Source organism: Acanthopagrus latus, chromosome 6, assembly GCF_904848185.1.
Source record: "Acanthopagrus latus isolate v.2019 chromosome 6, fAcaLat1.1, whole genome shotgun sequence".
NCBI lineage: Eukaryota > Metazoa > Chordata > Actinopteri > Spariformes > Sparidae > Acanthopagrus > Acanthopagrus latus.
Window position 1 is genome coordinate 31,096,505 of NC_051044.1, and position 22,039 is coordinate 31,118,543.

At 42.2% G+C, this 22,039-nt stretch overlaps 1 protein-coding gene across 2 annotated transcripts in view; it reads right to left on the reverse strand.

Annotated features, from left to right (window-relative positions):
- Nucleotides 1–22,039, reverse strand: part of plxnb1b (plexin b1b) — a 147,602-nt gene that overhangs the window by 106,241 nt on the left and 19,322 nt on the right. For both annotated transcript variants that reach the window (XM_037100900.1, XM_037100901.1), the window contains exon 2: nt 4,030–4,100. The gene's annotated coding sequence lies outside the window, so the exon portion shown is untranslated. The remainder of the gene's footprint in view (nt 1–4,029; nt 4,101–22,039) is intronic.

Consider the following 22,039-nt stretch of genomic DNA (forward strand, 5'->3'; position numbering starts at 1 on the left):
GAATTCTTTAAATGAAAAGTCTAAGTATGCTACTGAGTCATGATTACTACATATTTTAATGCCATGTTTTGTCACATTATTACTTATCCATCCAAACATCCAAATAATATTATTGAAGGATTATTCAAACTGTGACTGAACATGACCTTAAAATATTCTGATTCATTTTATAGCCTAGCCTACATTTACAGTAGGTTACAGGTTAGCATCTCTATTGGCTATCTGTTGCATCTGTAGGCTAGTTCACTATTTTTCTCATCCTCTTAGCTGATTACAATTCTGAGCTTTCCTCCTCTTTGCCTGATCATCCTCTGCTTTTCTTGCTGCAACCAATGATAACTTGGACTGATGCAGCCGCTTACCACATCGCATCTTTGCTCTGATTCATTCAATTGCTGCTCTAAAAAAGACCTGCAGTCACATTGTGACTGTGTTTTAATGATAATTAGGTGGGCTTTATGTATTTGGGTTTTGAGCTTTATGTTTACATTTTTACTAGCTGAAATGTAAGGGGGAAATGAAAATGAAACAAAACTTTAGGAAAAACATACCGAGGACATGACCTCGGTGTCCTCAATGGTGGCTACAGCCCTGCCCACTGACTGGAAGTTTGTTCCAGATATGTGGCATGATAACTGAATGTTGCTTCTTCGTGTTTAGTCTTGACTGTAGGGACTAAAAACAGTAGACTTGGCGTGGCTGGATGGCTGTTTGCTTGAATATTTTAGCTCTAACTTCTTTGCAAACAAAGTGGTGTCAAACTCCTGACACCAAAGACTTTAATCAGACTTTGATCTTCATCTGGTGAGATATTTCAAAATCGCTAGCCTATTTCTTTAATTTAAACTGTTTTCTTTAGCCGAACTTCTTGCACTGTTGTCATTGTTAAGACCCTAAAAGCTGCATTTGAGAAGAACCCAGCTTTAATGCATAGAAATGTGTTATGCTCAATAACGTGAGTTCAGCATCAGAACTGAAACCCTTAACTGAACCTAAATGACCTGAATGAGAACTAGCCCTGTGCCTCACTCAAAAATAAATCACGCCTGTATAAAGCCAATCAGAAGGTCCATTTGCAAGTCTCACCCAGCTCTATGTATCCATGTGTATCCTAAATCAGATCAGAGGCCGTGTCAGGTATTCTAAATGCATCTTCACCTCTATCTTAACACTTGAATCTCTCTTACACTGTGTGTGTTGCAGCTAAACTGTAAATAACAGACTTTGTGTACTTTACATTCTATTAAACCCACACATGCTAGGCACACTTGCATGGTCTGGCTGATTTTTAGTCAGAGACTGTCTATGGCACACACACTATAATAAATACACTTGTTCAAAGACACTCTCCTGCAATGTCAGTGTCTGTCTTGGCCTATCATTGTCCTGTAATCAAATGCTCTGCCACTGTGTGTCTCTGTGCATCATGAATTTACTTTCTGAGAATAATAGTGAACCTGTAAATCACTACTGACAACAGCAACAACCACGATTAAACTTTACCCTTCTCCCAAACTAGTCTGACTCAAAGTTATAGTATGTTAATGTCTATGCAAATGTTTGCAAGTAGGCAAGCCTGATGACTTGCATATTTGAATGTTTTGCATGCAACACAAAGTCAAGTGTATGTCCTGTTAAGGCAAATGAGGTGTGTGTACTTAGAGAATCCTGTATTTGTGAGTGAGTGTGTACAAAGTACAGATAAAGGAGCTGCTGACATCGGAGCTAACATAGCTAACGTGACATTCTTAAATTATTTCTATAACTGTCTAGCTATAGTTTAGTCCAGGGGCATGTTTTATAACAGAATCCTGTACCCATCGTTAACTGAACTTTTTACACACCCCAGTCTGCTACCTCCACAGAGGAGTTGAAAGAGCCATCCTCACGTGAGGAAATAGTCAGCCACAAAAAGGAGGGAGAGTGTTACCGATAAAATCAAGAGTGTTGCTGTCAACCAGCAGTTCCAAGCTAGTCTCTTGAATTTATGATAGGCATTTTCTCAGTCACCTCTGCTTGCAAATGTTTGTTTTTGGTCACTGAAAGCAAAGGGAAGGGATCTGGTGCTATGATTGGTCTAACTCTTTGTTGGGTTTCCACAAAAATTCCGGAAAAATGTTTGATTCTTCAACGCATTGTGATTCTCTCTAGAATGATTATGTCTTGATGCAGATGAGTTAATAATTGGAAACTGCTGCAGGGCGCTACAGAAAGCGCCTGCTGATTCTCTGCTGTACACACATGCACACCGAACACACACGTGCAAGTTGTTTATGGTTGCAAGGGCGAGCACCAAGCCTATAAGAGCGGCTCCGACTTCTTTGAAAGCTACTGTATGGCAGCAATTTGAGTTCCATGAAGTCGACAGGAGAATTGACGAGACCTGCACAGTTTGTAAGGTGTGTGGAACTCAGCTGAAATACTTCGGCACCACAGCTAATTTGAGAAACCACCTTGCACAATACTACCCAGAGTTGGGAGAGAAGCAGCGACCTGCGGCAGATGCCAGCCAGATATCAGCCTGCTCTACTCACACATGAGCTCAATCGAACATTACACAGACTACTAGGCTACTGGTTACCAGGGTAAAGTCTGCTTAATGTCTGGGCTGCAATTCACATAAACTGCTCCCCCAAGTAATGTCTGGTCAATTTCAGGATAGCAGTGCATGAGTGAGAGAGACTACTGAAATATTTCATTTGCAAGGCTAACTAATCCATGGTTTTCAGATAAAATGTAACAATAATTGCTTTTGATTAAGTCAAAAGGATACTCTTGACAACCTTAAGCAATGGCAAGCATTGAGATGAAAGAGTGCAAGAAGGAACATGTATGCTTATGCAAGAATTCCATGTATGCTTCCAAAGGGGTCAAAGGTCAATACAAATATTTCATAAAAAGAAGCAACAGTGGAGCCGAGAGGGATTTGAATACAGTGGAAAATTTCAACAGGAATTCACTGGAACCATGTTCAACTTGCCATCTCTGCGAACATGATCATTCAGCCACTGTTGTCACTTGTGTCTGCTCACTGCTCAGCATTCCTGTTTTAAATCTCTGAGAGTGAGTTAGTGTCAGTCTCAATAACTATGACCTAATATAGGGCCTGAGCCTCCATCTTTGAGCTGAAGGACAGTTTGATGTTGTCTCAAACCACTAGGCCAATCTGCCACCCTGTGATGGCGGAAGCTGAATGATGGGGTTTGGGTTTCTGCTTATTTGAAGCAGCTGGCTGGATTTGTGGCCTACAAAGAGAGGTTATGAGAAGACATAAACAGCTCACCCACCAACACCATCCGCCTGATTCAACCACAACAGCTTCCTGGCTTCCCCCACTCTGTCTTATGCTCCTGCCAGGTCCTCCACACCCAGTCCAGGAAAAAAATTGTCCTGGCTCCAATTTCACAATGTAATCAAAAGACTGGCCTTTGTGGGAGCACCCAGAGGACAGGAGCCTGGCAGAGTAGAGGACAAGGAGGAGGAGGAGGATCTTGACAAGTAGGAGAATCAAAGAAAGGGGATCAGGCGTTAGTTTATGTAACCAAGGTCAGCTGGTGGAAAAACATAATAATCCTTGGCAAGGGCAAAAACGCTAAGAGCACGAGGGATGAGGGCTCACAGAGGTAAAAGAAATATGAAAACAAACAGATAAAAGTTGCAGCAGGGAGGCCTCCATTTGTGTGGCCTGCGCTTCTGGTTTGGCGTGGGGAGGAGTAATTGGAAGCAGCGCCTGACACTTTAAATAGCTGCAGAATGTGGTGGGATGTAGTTTGTGGGGAAGTGGACTTGACACCACAGGTGGAGGAAACTGGAATCCCAAGAGCCATTGTGTATTTCAGATGAATAGAAGGAAATAGTTAAAGAAGGTTTAAGTGATTGCACTCTTGACACATCTGGCTATTTTGGTGCACAAGAAATATCACTTAGAATGATTATGTGAGAGTAAAAATGAGTTAGGGGCACCATTTCTTTTCCTGTGTATAATTCTTGCACAAGCACACGCAGAAAAATACAAATTTAATCTCCTACCTGTGAAAGTTCAGAGCTCTTTTCCTGCCATTTCCAGTCATTCCATGGCTCCCATGAGGATTTGTCAAAACCTGAAGGAGGAAAAGCAAGTTAAAAAGTCTGCCAAGAGCATTTTTACAGCTTTTTTTCCAAAAAGCCAAAAGCATGACGTAAAGAACAACACAAACTGCCTTTGTAAAAGACCATAATGTGGAAACAGATGATGATAGAAGGAGTCAGTAGCTGAAGAATTTTCCACCACTATTGAGTTTAAATCATGTGCAACACCTGCCATGTCTTCTTAATGCATGCTTTTCAGGTAAGGGCAACAAACAAGGCAACTGTTGTTCAGTGCAACAACAAAGATAATGCTGGACACTGCGAGAGAAGAGCAGCCACAAATTCACCTTTTCAAATCCAGACAAATGGCTGCCACAGAGAAGAGAACACAGCTTGGAACATGACTCCTCTGTAGCACTTTCATAACACATATTCAAAGCTACAGTAAGGAATGGTTAGAATTTAGGCATCGTCAGGATTAAAGAAACTATAAAAAATGCAGGGCTGAGGTTTTTGCTCTGAGAAGGTAAGTCTATCTTCTAGGGGTATCAAATTCCACTCTCTTGCTAGCTATCCTTCTCACTACCTGATTCCAAATATCTACTGATAATATCTACTGGAATTCCTCAGAACCTGCCATATCTAACTTTGTCTGCAGTACATTACATTACATGCACAGTCTGGGGTATCATAAGATATGCTCACATGTCTTTTCAGCACGTCCTAAACTACAACGCTGCATTGATACAATCTCTGATTTGCTCTTTCTCTGGTTTCCTCCTTTTCTTGTGTTTACAAGTGTGTTTCAGCCCCAATCGGTTTTTCTATACCAGTTTTTATTAGTCTGTACAGCAAATGGAAAGCATTTTTTGCAGATCAAATCAAACCAAGCCACATTTGGAGGAGGTTGGAAAGCAACTCATATCTGATTTATACAGATGCATCTCAGTCTGGACTATCTGAATGCTCATAGACACACAACGACATAGTGATGTCTGGACACAAAAATCTGCTCTGATCACACTGCAGACAGTATATCAAATCTTATTTGAAAAAACAAATCTGATTTGCCCACAGTGAAAAATAGCAATAATAGCATGTATTTTGAGCTTGGATTAAGATCATACTAGGGTGAATGTTTAACTTTTTCCACATTCGAATGGCTCAATTTACAAATATAAAGAGACAGCCACAATTTGGATTATATCCAATACACAAAATGTTGAACAGAATCACACTTCTGCTGAACTGCTGCACTGTATAATACCAAGCTCAAACAACCAAGCTGCATGGGTCCAATTCAAAGAAACATATGATCTGAAATGAAACCTGGATCCTTCTCAGCTTTTGAAACCCTAATCATTTCTCATCTCATGTTCTCCTCCACCACAGGTGTCCTGAAGATATAAAGGCAGTATCATTCGCTTGCCAGAGGAGATCCAAATGGAAGTCACTGTCAAGGAATTTTACCTTAACTTAGACCAAGTTTGGTCTAACCTGGAGTTCTTCAAATACACCCTCAGGTTTGTAAAAAGGTTTGCCTGTTGATACTCCAGCTCCTACCTCTGACCCTGGCTGGGACAAGTTGGATCTTGTTTTATGCCGATTCCTGCAGATGTGAAGCTGGCTGAGAAGCAAGACTAACTAACTTATACATATACAGGTCTCATTTATGTTTGACCCAGACTATGAGGATGAGTCTTAAAGCCGAGCTGTGAGATAATGTTTGAAAATGACCGTGCAGAAAGCAGTTTATTGCAGACAAGATTGATGCGTTAATAGGATTGACGTGACAGGATCAGGAAGGATTGCAGTCTTTGCTCTAATGTATGTCTCCTCAGTGAGTTTCTAATGCAAGGATTAAGGCCGACTTCTATCACACAGTGGTTCATCAGGTTGGACAAACAGGTTGTTCAGTAATGTTCAGCTTTTTGAGATCTCCAGGGACATCAAACCCATAAGTCCTCTAGTACATATCCACTGCTCCAAATCCACAGGGTCCTTTAACCGTTGCAGAGAGGGACTGAACTAAACAGAAATCAGGTCAGATTAACATGGGAAAGAAAAACATCACTGGATGCAGGGGGTATTTTTCTGTAAACAGCAGGCGCGTCCTTCAGAGTAACTAAAACCATCACAGAAAGGATTCTCGTGAGAAAACAGACTTCAAAACGAGGCCATTTCCAGGCATTATAAAGTCCTAAATTTAGTCTGAGTGTTCACCCATGACTTGGCAATGCTTGAGAATTTTGGTGCACGATAGCACCATAATGTTCATTTTTATAACTAGATCCTTTATTTTGTCTGTTCAGTGGAGCTGGAACACATGCATATCCCAAACACATCAAAACAGCCAGCTCTTCACAAGAGGAAATGACACAGCGTCACTAAAACCAACAGTGCCACCATTCCTGAGGTTGTTAAGCTGTCGGCCTTAAAACTACCACTGACAGTGTGCCTTTGGCCACGGCTGCTCTGTGATTAAATACCAGAAAAGAAATTTCAGCTTTTTTCCCTCTGCTCCTTGGAAAATATAAACAGGGTCTAAATACAACTGCTGCCCTGCCCTCTCAGGCTCAGAGTTGATGCCTTCCTGCTTCATTCCTCAACCCACATTTGGTCATTCAAACTCAGAATGAACAAAGGTTATACTAACAAACTCCACCAGAAATAAGGCAGAAACAGCAGTCTTGGTGTCAAACTGAAGCTGAAATAGTGCTGTGGTTGAATTCCAGAGAGTCAGAGGTAAATGTGCCACTGATTCCAAACAGCAGAAACCATCTTTGGGAGAATAGGGATTATCTTTTGACTTTATAGTAAACTAATGTGAAACTGGGCATCCATCTCTAAGCCTTAATGAGATAGAGGACGAATGCTTTCCAGCGACAGCTCGGTCGTTAAGTCCAATTGTGTTCTCACACTCAACATGACAACATGTTGCTATGGCCAATTCATTCATTTGCCGAAAAAGATAAGCTCATCATCGTAATCTGACACCAACACATGGCATGTGTGCCAGTTCCCCCAGCTCGCATTAGCAATGATTGATTTTTTTGTAAATCAGTGGGGGAAAGGCACGTGAGGGTCATCAGCTACACCTCATCTGCCTGCTTTAATTCACACTTCTCTATCCATCCTTACAGTAGTTTTTTGTACATGTGACAAACATAACATTGCTTCAAGAGAAAATGCTTCACATTATTGACTATTGATCATTTCTTATTTATAAACAGACTCCCCCAATAGACGTGAAGCACATTTTTAATGCCTCAATTCCCATTCCTTTTTGCAAGCTGAGTGCTGTCTTGGAGGTTGTTGTTGGAGGTTCTCAGTCATCCAGGTCATCGTAATTCTAAGTGCTGTATTGTAGGCAACCGGACTGGAGTTGACTGGACTGGAGACATCACAAACTGGCATTGTTGGTGGATGGCCCAGGACAGGAAGTGGATAGTAAATTAAAACCACCTAGAACAGGAGTATTGAAATACAAATCTTGAAGGGCCACAAAGATTTTTTTTCAATGACTCAAAGGTCAATGTATTGAGGTCGGTCAGGCCACATGCAATAATATTCTAATACTCAAAACAAAATGTCATTTTCATTCAAAACAACAAAATACAAACTAAAATATAGTGTAATTTCCATTGTAACATAAATCAAAATACATAGTTGAATATTTCCTCTTGTTTGCCCTACATCACTTCAGTCGTGCATTATTTTATTTCATTGTGTCATTGATGTGACAAGAATCCTGCTTGCAGCTTGATATGGCGATTTCAGTGCATTTCATTGTGTTGTTCTTACCTCTGAATTTTGAGGAAAAGTCTCTTCAAAATTCCTATGCTTCATCTCATAATGCTGTTTCAAATTGGAAATCTTCATCACAGCTTCTCCTGGCATATTGTAACTCCCCTTGTGGGCTGTGGTGCAATGACTCATGGGTATTCTGTTGGTGTTGGTGTAATTATAGTTCATGAATGTGTTTGTGAATAAGATGATATGTAAGATGGTTGTGGGTTAATTCACGTCGTTCTGTGATTAAATGGTGTTGAGTTTTAACAAGGATGATAAAAATGTTGGCACCATGAGTGAAAGGGTGTTTGCTGGGAGAGGCTCTCCTACTGTTTAAGTATCAGTACATGTGAAAGTATATGATAAGTCAAGCTAGAAACTATGTAAGGCAAAGTCTTTATTACTGCAACAATGGTAAATACACAGGTCTTCTCCTGGTTGGAGAGAGTATGAGTGCAAATTTCAAATCCCTTCTTCTCTGAGTTGTTGATTTTCACTGTCCACTTTGTTTTAGGAGTTTACTTGGAATACGCCATTTTCAATCTCTTACAAGTGGCAAAGTATGAATATACAAACTGCTCCAAAAAGTGAAAGTTAAAAGTTGAGCTCGGGGCAGTGAGTGACCCAGCTGTCTGTGTATCGTTGGCATGGAGACAAGTCCTGGTGTACACGTGCTGACCCAACCTAAACACATTAGTGAAGGAATGACAGTTCGGGGCCACAAACAGGAGGCCGGCAGGCTGGATGTGGCCCGGGGGCCACCTATTGAGGACCGATGGGCTAGAACATCATTGGTACCTATCTACAGAGCACAGAGCCCAAAGGATACTAAAAGATAACATACCAGTTGCGATCTATTCACCCTACTGACATCTGGCAAAAGTTACATACGTATGCGCTGCCATACCACCAGACTACAGAGAAGCTTCATTCCTAAGGCTGTGAGACTCCTCAGGTCATCCTCCACATAATCTCTGTGATGTAGTTATTTGAACATTTTACCTATTGCTGTTGGACACCAGACTTGCTGAGAAAATGCAAGATTTAAGGTCTTTTACTCTGAGAAAAAAACGAGTGAAAGAAAAGTGGATTTCTCTCAAGCGTCTTCCTGCTGCAGCTTCGTCCAGTGTAGTGCAGGCTACAAGCTACAGGCTACAAGCTACAGGCTACAAGCTACAGGCTACAAGCTACAGGCTACAAGCTGTAGCCTGTAGCGACTGCAGTGCATTCTTTCCTCTACAAGCATGGTTACCTCCTCTTTCATTGCTGAAATCAAGGATGAATTGGCCTCCATTGAGCGACTCATCTCAGTGCTCCTCCAGCGGCAGATGGACCGCGGCCCCCTCGCAGCTTCGCTAGAGCAACCTGATACCACTGGAATACCTTTGGAGTTCAAAAAACATGGTGCTACTGATCCATCTCCTGGCTGCTCCACCTGGGCCACAGTAGTCGAAAAGGGCAGGAACAGACTCAAGCTTTCCTGCTACAATTCCCAGGATGATGCCAACAAAGCTTAACTTTTAAAATGTTTTACTCCTTTAGCGACTCTTCTGACATCGCCCTCACCGCTGCTGCAGTCGGACGATGACCGTACCAGTGCTAACCGCAGGGTTAAAAGGTGCAGATCACAGCACAGCAACTCCAGCTCCCGAGACGTCTCGCCATCAACATCGACAAGCACCCCCGGGTGTGTACTGCATCACCTGAGGGTAGCAATGGAGCTCCTGCTAAAACATCCTGAGCACCAGTGGCTCTGGCTGGCCATGGAAGTGCACAGGATTCTCCGAGCATGACTGCCAGTGATGGTAAACCAGCTAGCCTGGCTAGTGAGGTACGACAGCTTCCACCAAAACTAGCCACCTACAGCAGCTGTGGGGTAAGCAGCAACCCAGAACTTCTGATAGTAGGTGATTCTATCGTTAGTACTTAAAGGGATAGTTCATGTTTTTCGAGTGGGGTCATATAAAGTACATATCTATAGTCCGTCTGTTCCCTATCGTAATCGCCGATCATTGCAGCCTCAGTTTGGAGAAGTAGAGAGCCGCTCCAGCCCAGACGCTCAGCTTTGTACTGCAGTGAACAGGGTCCAGATGCAAAGTGAATTTTAACCACATAAAACAAGGTTCAACTTAAAAAATCTGAACCACATGAACTAAGGTCTGCTACTACTGTGTCGTATTTGAAAGCACTCTCAAAACATACTCTTTTCCACAAGCTTTTAGCTAGTCTTAAAGAATGTATTTATTGTTTACTCGTACATGTTTTGTTCTTGAATGATCTTTCCAATTGTTATGCATTTATCTTGAAGCACATTGAGTCTAGCATGCTGTATGAAATGTGCTACATAAATAAAGTTGACTTGTCCACCAAAATGGTGGACTAATGCATTGAATTATGCTTTAAGAGTTTACTGTTCTGGAGACCCAGTCTTAATTTTTAAAGTTACATTTTTATTTTTATTTTACTTTAAAGTCCAGGGATTGTAACACTAGTGGCCTCTCAGACTCTGAGTCAAGCTGATTTAGAGGTGGCAGACAGCAGGATTTTTCTGGCCAGCAGCCACCAACAATCAATCTCCTGAAGATGACTTCATGCTTAAATCATCAACAACAATCAGAGAAATATTCACCGACAGCACAGATTGCTTTGCTGCACATATTCCTGCTGAAATTCATGCAAGTAGAGTAATACATTCAGTGTTTCTTGATTGCTTTCAGATGGCGCTCAATAAAAGCTTGGATATGCAACAGCAGAGCCCAGGGGCAATCAATGAAGATATCCCCGAATGCCACTGTGCCAAACCCATGAGGCCCACAGTGTTTAGTCCAGTTGTTCAGCAGCCCAGACACCTTGCATAAAATCAGGACTAATCAGTTTGACAGAACAGTGTTGGTGGCTCATTTGTAAATGCAAAGAGGTTGAATGTTTTCTTATTTGACATTATATGATCAGAACATAATAAATTATGAAACTGTTCCTGTTCTGTAAATCCACCCACAGATGACTTCCATCTTAATCTGTCTAATTTGGAAACACAGAGCCAGGCTGGCGTCTAATCCACAGCAGGGCATGGTTGTTTCATTTTATTTTGTTTAAATTAGGAGAAGAAAATCACATCATGTACATGCAGTATTTCCATAACATTCAATGAATAGTGGCAGCCAGTCACTGCAATACCAACACTCCAACAGGATTTCAACATTTCAGATTTGATGAAAGAGTCACATTTATTTGTGTGAAAGGGAGGCACCACACTGTCCACAGTGTTACAAACACAAGACTGTTGAGGCCCTGAAGCCAAGTAGCAAACCAGAGTGACATGAAGCAATGCAAATTAGTTCACAGCCAAAAATAGTTCCTAACACTCCTCCTCTTCAAGCAGTTTTTAATAAAGCCTACAGTGCCCAGCTTTTTTAAAGATATTACTGTATTTTTCTTCAGAGGAAACTCTGAATCGGTTTGGTGATTCTAAAATCTTGAGTGCCAGAGGGCCAGGGTGGGGCCAAGTGTTCTTGCATTAAATTGCAATCACTCATAGGTATCAGCCACCTAAATACGCCTGGATTTTTCAGTAAGATCCATGCATAATTACCGGAATAATTTCTGAAAATGTTGCAATGCTGAAGAAAGCGAGCGAAAAATTCCTGGATTCACCCATTTATTCTGGACTGGGACCCGTTCTAAATTCAAGTTTTGTGGAAATCTATAGAGCTGGGTATCAATCAAAACACCAATACCAATACCTTCACTTCGATACCGGTTCCTGAACGACACCAATTTTATAATATCAGTTCTAACAAAAAGAAAAATACATAACACATTACAGTGCAAATCTTGAGTTTTACTTTTCCAGCTTTGGTATTTTTCCACTCCAAGCAGTTTTCTTATAGAAAAAATAAACAACGAATAATTTCCAATTCAAAAGAACACTTGCAAACAAGTGACAAGTATGACAATAATGCTCACTGCTACATACTGGGGACCTTTTTACTTAGCAGTTTTTCTTCAGAAAAATCAACATGTCTGCTTTCTCAGGACACAGACAAGCCTGCTCCTGGCTGATGGTGTCGACTGTGAGGAGAAAATAAACACCACAGTGAACACCACAGACTTAAATTCTGAGAGGAGGATGATCGCTCTTATGCAGTCAAACACAGAGAAACTTTCTGCTCTTAAATTGATTCCGTGCACGGTCAGGTGCTTCATCAAATTGCCAGTTTTAGCAATGATGACTTTTTTGCATATATTGCATCGTGCACGATTGGCATCAATCTTGCTAAGATGGAGACACGCTTTTGACCTCGGTGGCATTTTTTAACAGGTTCGACAACACACACAACTACAGTTCACAACACAGATACACGTGAACCCCGTCTGTGGGCGGAACCACAAAACGTCTCTGGTGACTATATATGCATTTTTCCTGCATGCTGCAATCACGTGTGACATTATAGCCAATCACCAGCAGCATTATCAGATCTTGATCACGTGATTAACCTCTGGGGACTGAAACTTGGCACCGAAAGACAAGGCATATTTTGATACTTGGTGCTACCGAAGCATTTCGGTCAGTGCCATGAAAGAACTGAACTTCGATACCCAGCTCTAGAAATCTACATAGTAGTTTTTTTGTAATCCTGCTGACAAACCAACTGACCAACAAACAAATGGAATCAAGGGAAAGTGTCACTTCCCTAGCGGAGGTAATTACAGAAACATACTGAAAAATACATGATTGCCAATTCCACTCAAGACTAATTTAAAGCTCATGATTTCTGAATCAAATTCCGTAAAAAGATCTGAAAAGCAAATATTCACAAGTTTAGAGTCTGTGCTGCAGCAACACTAATGAGTGTGAGTTTTAAAATGAGGCCATTGCCTTTTGATTGCTTTCTACTGTGCAGGATATCAGGTCATGGGGTCATTATAGTAATCAGTTTGTTGTCCATGATCAATAAGCAGCAGACTGAACATGTGTAATCAATAAGGGCCCAGAGAGAGCATTTTCATTTAACATCCCAGTCTGAAGTACAGGTCAATCAGTAAATGAAGATTATTTATTTTATTTTAGATGAACATCTATACACCTGATAGGTTTGACTACATGACTGAATGAAGTGAAACATTCTAATTTGGAGGCAAGGAGATCAGCTGTATGAAGATGGAGAGCCATCTACATATTTTTATTTCAGGCACAGTGGCGCACACACTGGTTTCCCCTGTCACTTTCCTCACACATCAAGCTATGGGATGAGATCTGTGGGGACAGGCTAGAAAACAATCCAGTTGTATCATAGATCTACTATGTACTTACAGCTCTAGATATCTTGGTTTAGTGCCTGATGCAGGCTGCAAGCTGTACCAAAATTATTGCACAGTCTGTCTGAATGGTAGGACGGTGTGTGTATTTGTTGTGAGTGACGTGTTTCACATGGAGGTCCCAAAATAATGTTCCTGCTACTGAAATCCACTGTGCTGTGCTGAACACACTAATGATGTATGTATGTTGAATATGTGAGACTACCAAGTTAAATTACATTGCATCCCATAAATAATACCAACTAAACCAAAGTTTAGGATTTTATGGAGTTACAACTTCACAAAACCTATTGTGAGACGCATGATATAACATGAGTACACATCTGTTCAGTTTTGTTCATCTGCAAACATTTTCCATCTCCCATGACACCCACTGCCCTGAGAATTCACTGTTATCATCTTCACAGCAGCATACATTCCCCCCAGCACAAACTCCAGAGAAGCCCTGAATGTTCTGTACCACTCCATCAGTGAACTGCACTCTTCACATCCAGAAGGGGTTTTCATTGTGACTTTATTCAAGCCAACATGAAAACTGTAGCCCCATCCATACTCAGTGTATCTACATGACACTCAAGAAAACTGGATTACGGGGTTAGTCCGACTATGATTGGATTTTTAAGATGCACGTATACACCTTAGTCTGACTCATTTCTATTAGTCGGATTAAAACACCTAGATTATTCGATTGATAGTCGCATTACTCCTGCATGTACACATTCCAACAGACTGGATTCGGATTTTGTGTTCTGCACAGGGTCCAGATTTTTTTCCCAGGGGCGTGAGCTGGACTAACATCCTCCACGCACTTTTGATGTATGCAGACACAGACGGGCCAATTACAAACCCTGGATGAGCAGTATGGTATGTGCAAGGCTGAAAGCACGAGATGTCGCTTCTAACTCTGCTGACATGGTGGCACTTAGAACAGCTAGAGCCCAGCTGAACCAAGCCATACGAGTTGCAAAGCGTGCTCATGCTCATGGTACAGGACTTCTTCAATGATCCCACTAACATCAGACAAATGTGGCAGGGCATCCAAGTCATCACAGAATATGACACTACTCCTCACCCCTGTGACAACAACATCAGCTTTCTCAACAAGCTAAATAACAACTTTGGGGGTTTGAGGCACACTACACCACTCCTGCAAGGAAATCTGTTAATCACTTGGATAAGCAGCCACTCAGCCTGGACACCACCGATGTCAGGAGAACCCTGAGGAGAGTGAACACCCGGAAAGCAGCGGGCCCGGACGACATACCAGGATGGGCGCTCAAGAATGTCCTGACCAGCTGACAGGGGTTCTCACAGACATCTTCAACACCTCGCTGATCGAGGCTGTGGTGCCATCATGCCTCAAGACTGCCACAATTATACCGGTGCCTAAAAAACCCACAATCTGCTCCCAATGACTACCAGTAGCACTCACCCCCATCAAGATGCTGATCATGGTCACATTGTCTCCAGACTCCCCCCCGCCCCCCACATTTGACCCGTACCGGTTCGCCTACTGGCCAAAACACTCCAAGAGGATGCCATCTCCCCTGAACTCCGCCCGAGCCTACAACATCTAGAAGACACACGTGTGCGAAAGTGGTTTCTGGACTTCAGCTCAGTGTTCAACACAATCACCCCGCAGCATCTGGTGAGCAAATTGGTCCGTCTGCTGTGCCAGGTCCACTACAAACCACACTGAAGTTTGCAGACGTCACGACAGTAGTGGGCCTTATCCGTGATAACAACAACACAGTCTACAGAGAAGAGGTGAAACATCTGGTAGACTGGTACAAAACCAACAACCTGGCTCTGAACATTGACAAAACTAAGGAGATCATTGTTGACTTCAGGAGGAGCCAGCCCAGTGATACACCACACCTCATCAACCACACAGCAGTGGAGAAAGTCAGAGGCACCAAGTTCCAGAGGGTGCCAATTACAGACACTCTGACCTGGTCTCTTCCTCCCATCCAGGACAATGCTAAAAAATGCTGCCTGGGCTCACACCATCAGGAGTGACACCTCCCACCGCCACCATGGACTGTTCTTGCTGATGGAGCCTTCGCAGCAGAACAGAGGTTCCACAACAGCGTCTTCCCACATTCCATAAGACTGTTAAACACAAAATGACACTTGGATGCAGGTACTTTTTTTCCTGAATGCAGCTGTATTATCGAGGAAAATATTAGTTAATTACATAACTGCCATCAGTGAACCTGATACTGTCTGACTCTGTCACTCGTGGGGAGGGAGGCTGTTTTCTGGGGGAATGTTCACTTAAGTCTCAGTCTGGAGGCCTGACCAGTGATTATTTTTTTTTTCCAACACAAACACTTGGTGACTTAAAGTTTTTTAGCTGGTGACAGACTCCGTTTTTTGGACAGACAGGAGGACAACCACTTTTCCATGTGTAACTGCAGTATTTTTTCCTCATATTAGTTGGCAAAGACAGTTACAGTTACTACATTACATTTGTTTGGCCATCTAACGTTGTTTTGTGGGAAATTTCTCTTTATTTTGTTGAGTGAGGGACCTGTGCAGTTATCAGACCATCTGATCAATGCACCCTTGATACGTGCAGCTGGCTTCTCCAGTCACACAGGTTCGGTTCACCAGTACTGCACCTCTGATACTACCTCCAGAGGCTTATCAGTGCCAGAGCGAAATTTCACCCCTCGACACCTCCGAGACATTCACACAGAGGAGGAGATGGAGAATTGGTGCAGGATCCTCACATCCTAATGGCAGTGTGAATGGGGCTACTGCTGAGTGTCAAAATGTATGCACAGTTGGCAGGGTACATCATTTCGCTGTGGTCAACCAGGTCTTTTAGTTAGCCAAACTGATTCGATTGATACTCGCATTACTCGTGCATGAGCTGTCTGCATGACCCCACACGCGCTGCAGCTCGCGAGATGCTCTGACCCAGTCGTCTAGCCATCACAATTTGGCCCTTGTCAAACTTGCTCAAGTCCTTACACTGCACATTTTTCCTGCTTCTAACTCATCAAATTTGAGGACAACCTGTTCACTTGCTGCCTAATACATCCCACTCACTAACCGGTGCCATGATGAAGAGATAATCACTGTTATTCACTTCATCTGTCAGTGGTCATAATGTAATGCTTGATCGCCATCAGGCTGTCAATCGCCGTGAACAAAACTAATTTGTTTCCTATGAATTGTTCACAATAGAAGTAAACAAAATCAGTAAATCTTGGGTTTCTCGTTTCATTCTTTTTCTATTTTTTAGACAAAAGTTCCCACAGGGGAAGAGAGAGAAGAAAACCATACACTATAAATTAGGGCATCTTACTCATTAAGGCAAAGACGGTTGTTAAGCTAAGAATTCAAGATAGATAAGATACATTGTTTTTGTTTGAATAACACATATAATGATATGATTTACAGACTACCTGCTTTCATATTTTCTACAAAATGAAACAGCAAGCAGAGAGACACAACAGTTTGATGTAGAGGATCTGGACATGCAACTTCCACATGATCTATGTGCACTCTTGTCACAACTACAAGTGTCAAGGCTGAACTGCCGTTTGAGTTACATGAACTAAGGAGGTGGGGCGAACAATACATCAACACATACTCACTCAAATCCCTCCTCAAGACTGGTCCATAACCCTGGCAACAGAGGCCTGGTTCATTTGCAGACAGATTAAGGCTGCTGAGGTGGAGCGGGTGGAAAGATTATTCTTGAAGGCAAGAAAAAAAACCTCTCTATCACTAACATGAAGATTGTGTTATTCATGAAAACAAGGCACATATTATGTGTATATGGTACACATATACACACACACACAGGCACACACATACATAAGTGTAGTATGTTGTAAGCTGAGCTATTACATTACACCAAACTGTGTCAGCCATGTCTGCAGACACACAGCATATATTTTGGACTGTGAGTGAATTAGGCGCAGAGTGTGGTTCTAGCTTTATTTACCAGGATTACAGCACAGTAAATGAGGAATGGTACCAAAATTGTGATCAGCTTAAGGAATGCCTGAATCAAAGCCTTATAAATCCAGCACAGTGAGGGGAACAGAGCAGCCTGTATACTGCGACACTGTGTGCCACAGCTCAGCAAACCAGCAAGTGGCAAAGGTTGCCAGGAAACACTGTTAACCCCTAGGGTGTTCACGTTCACACACAGATTAACTCACATATTAATACAAACATTTCAACATGAGTCCGGGTACTTCTGTGCTGTTAAAATGTTTAGTGGGACAAAAAAGTACAGTTGGGGGAGTTTCATGGCAAAGCAAGGATAATGGAGACCCTTGACCCCTAACTCCTGTGGGTGTGTGAAGCAGCAGTAGTGTCACAGTAAGAAAACAAATGATAGGCAGGTTGTAAAAATACTAGTCCACTGAGGCAACATGTCTACTGTCTGTACATAACAAGGAAGTGACACTTATGATGACAGTTAAGAGAATTAACTCCCTCATTTACTGAGTTAAATATATCTCACATGTACTCTTCATTTCTTCTTGGATGTGAAAACCTGCTGCGTTTCTCCATTTCACACCACAGCAAATGGAATAGAATACTTTAAGAAGAACAAATCTTAACGTCCGCCGACTAGAATTTCTCATCAGTAATGGAAGGAATTGAATAAGACGTTTTAAGTACAATTTTTGTCTTATTTTTACAAAGATGAAAAGTCAGAGGGCTTGTTTTGAAATGTTGACAAACGTCTTTAAAAAAAAGAAAAAGAAAAGAACATAAAATAACTCCATGAAACCTGTCCAACATAACCAAGTCTCCAGAAGCCCTGGGACCCCAAATTGATCTGAAAAGATGTAGTCTTCACTGTAGGTGCTAAGCTCAAAGTGTTGCAAGCACCCCATCTTCCTACAAGCTTGACCGTGTGTTACCAGTGTAAATAATGTCTTTTCAAATCAGTTTGGTATCTAAAGGCAGGAACACACCGGCCCAACTGCCCAAGCATTCGGGGAGACTCTGACGAGGTTGGGAACAAATCTGTTCAGTGTGTTCAGCTGCGTTGGAAGCTTTCAGAGCCACTCAGACTGGCAAGAGACTACCTGTTATCTCTGTTAAGGACAAATTAAACTGTGTTCGTTTGGTAATGCCTCGCTGCATGTTTAGTATGTAGCTGTTTTTGTCTGAAATAGTTAAGTTTCGTTTTGATTGAAATTAAAGAGAGTTACGTGCATAAACCTCTAGTCCAGCATCTTTTATATACACTAGCGCCACACGCTTATAGCATCTTGCGCAAGCGCTGAACGTACATGCTACTATGGAGCTGGCAGCACGTCGAAGCGTGTGTTCAATGCAACTTTTCTGCCGAACAGGTCAGACAAGAGGCAACAGAGTGGTAGGATAAAGGCAGTTGGCTGTTGGTTTGAGTCTGGGCGGTATGTGGCAGCCTTTAGGGCTTCTGGAGACATGGATTACACCAGACTAGCTGTGTAGAGCCATTTTTAGGGCCCGAGCAGGGAACCTGTAAGGTCCCTATTGTTTTTCAAATGGTTATTATTAGGGCCCAAGCAGGTCTCAACCTGTGAGGTCCCTATTGTTTTTCAAATGACGATTTTTTTTTGTCCCAAATGATCACATTTTTCACTGCCTGAACATGCACCAAAACTCACCAAACTTAAAATATATGTCACACCTGCCAAAAAAATTCATAATCTATTGCAGTCCTCAATTTTCACTACTAGGTGAATCATTTCGCTCTGTGTGTGTCCTCGCGCAGTGCGAGACTGAACACAGGAGGTCAGCTTCGTGGCTGAAATCTAGGGGATGCTGCCATTGTGGGCGGGTGCGCCTGCAGTTATAAAAGGATTATTAGACTAAAACACTGAAATATGCCAATTCTGATATGTTCATATACATAAAACGGATGGAGGAACCTATCGTAGACAAGTCATCTTACCATTTTCAGGTGATATGCCATGTTTGTAGTCGAGCTGTGATATACAAACTGAGGTTTGCAAAATTTGCATTCGATTTTCTTTTCATTTTCTGTTTTTATATAATGCTGCCACACTGTTGATGTCTTTGACATGGTAGAATATGAATGACTGTAAATGAAACACTTAAAAATAAACAAATATTTAACAAACCACCAGACCTGGGCCTTCTAGTACATTCTTTAATCTGTTTGTCTGTAGTGGGTTGGGCTAATCCAAAATAGTGAAAACAAGACAGATGTTCTGAAGACACACTGTTACCTGTGAAACATGGGTGCTCTGAAAACACCCCCATTAGCACTTGGTACTCTCCTTCTGATGAAGTCAAATATGCCACATGTAGGACACACAGCACTGGGACGGAGAGGACGGACTGTGTGTTGACACACTGCCATAGTAGCATGTACTTAACACGCCAAAAATCTACCAATCAGAATTTTGGTTGAGCCAGAACATATCGACCAATAAATTGACCAGTCGACTCGGAGATTACAGCCCTAAACAACGCTTTTGCTTCTTGTGCTCCATGGCCTGATGAGGCTTTGTACAAAATTCGGTGCAAATCGGCCAATAGGTGGCGCTTTTATGGCTAAATGACAAAAAAAAAAACCCAGCTAAAATATCTTCACTTTTGAGTGGACAGGCTTTCTCTACTAGAGGGCAGTGCTGCCTTACTAATGGATGGACACCTCTGTTTAAGAGTATGTCCTCTCATTATTTGTTCTTCATGTAGATTGCAGGGAGTTCTTCTGACTTCAGCATTACTAAATACAAGTGGGAGCAGGCCACCAAATCTTAAAAGGAACAGCTTCCTCAACAGAAGGTGTTGCGTGAACAATCCCGACAGCAGCATGCCTTCAGGGCGTGTGGACTGCAAGGGCCCATTCATCGCTGCTTGCAGCTTTAATTAGGGCCCGAGCAGGTCTCGACCTGCGAGGTCCCTATTGTTTTTCCGACAATTATTCGGGATCCAATGATTAGTCGGCGATGACCACAAGGTGGTGCTCTTTAAGTATTTTATGTCTCCACATCGGTAAATCAGATCAATACAAAATTCAGCACAATTGTTGCCAATGCCTTACTGAGGATATCTGACGTAGGACTTACTGATCTATCAGTAGGTGGCTCTCTGGTGGCAGTCTAATTTAATATTTGCCACTGTGCCCACACCACAATACTTATGTCAATGAAATTCACAGGGATGCTATAGAATGGGCCCTGTAACTCACACACCAAGAATGACCAGCAGGTGGCACTATTTTCAATGCAAAAGCATTTTTGGCCCATAAATCCCCCATAACATGTCACACCTTTTTAAGGTGCCCAGATGTCCAACTACCTTATTCGACCACTCTGTTGCCTCTTGTCTGACCAGGCAGAAAAGTTGCATTGAACACATTGCTTCAACGTGCTGCCTGCTCCACAGTAGTCTGTACGTTCTGCGCTTGGGCGAGATGCAATAAGTGGGTGGCTCTAGTGTTAATGACGCTGGACTAGAGGTTTATGCACGCAACTCTCTTTACTTTTGATCAAAATGAAACTTAACTATTTCAGACAAAAACAGCTGCATACTAAACATGCAGCAAGGCATTACCAAACGAACACAGATTAATTTGTCCTGAATGGACATAAAAACAGCTAGTCCCGTGCCAGTACTCCAAAATATGAAAACAAGAACGGAGTGCGTAAAATATCAAAGTGCACATAGTATTCCGCCCCTCCCACACACCACGCTGATTCGCTAGCACACCGCCAATCAGAGAATCCAATGGCTCAGACGTCCGACAGCCCATCTCCTCAGACTTCGTATGTTGAATCGGAGTGGCTCCGAAAGCTTCCAACGCAGCTGAACACACCAAACATATTTGTTCCCGACCTCGTCCGAGTCTCTCCAAACACTTCAGACATCCAATAGTTGGGCCGGTGTGTTCCTGCCTTGAAGCCTCATGTCTATGTGTTCCCTAAATTCTGAATTGTTTGATGTAGGCCCACTGTCACGGTAACCTCCATTCCTTTGCCCGATGAGGGTTTGTGTAAAATTTGGTGCAAATCGGCCAATAGATGGCGCTCTGGTCGCAGTCTAATTAGTGTGAATGAAGTAAATGGAAAATCGTCAAATCCTCTTCAAAACTTGTCAAATTTCAACCTCTTCTCGTGCCTCATACTTGAGCTAGAAACACCATTTCAACTTTTAAAGAGTCAGAAGACCTTGAACTATCAGGCATGTATTTGGCTTTATAAAATCTTTTACGGTATTGAAATCATCACAGTTTTAGTTTAAAGGATTTTTAGCTCTTCTTCTAATTTTATACTGGGTGTGTACTGCATGAGCTAGAGTGCTAACCATCATCGCTAGAGTGGAGAGCAGCTGGACAAACTGGAGAAAGAATTCTCTTCAGCTTGATTTAGATCCCACATCTTTCACTTCACATAGACAATATATACATAACAATTTAGGAAATCTTGTTGGCTTTCAGCTGATGGTGTTATTTCAGATGTAGGACTTACACTTTTGGCTGTAGAAGCTGCAGAGCAACATGCACTCCAGCAACTCCCCCATAAGCCGCAATGTTAATTTTGGGCCTAAATTTCTAGAGAGCAGGTGTTACCTGTTTTGTCTCTTCCTCTGGTGCCCTCATTTTTCACTCTTCACAAATAAAAAAAACATCACTGATTTCAGCAATGTCTCCTGTTACTCATTATATAAATATATTGGTGATAACCATTACATTTATTTCAAAAACCACAGGAGTTTGGGAGGCGTTTTCCCATTCATTCTTATGGGGTTATTTTCAACTGCGGCTGCGCTACTGCTCCAGCATATGTGCAGCCAAAGGAACTTTTGACCTTATCAAGCTCTTTCAGTCCTCTTTACTTTTCAGCCTTCCTGCCTTTTCAGCAAATCC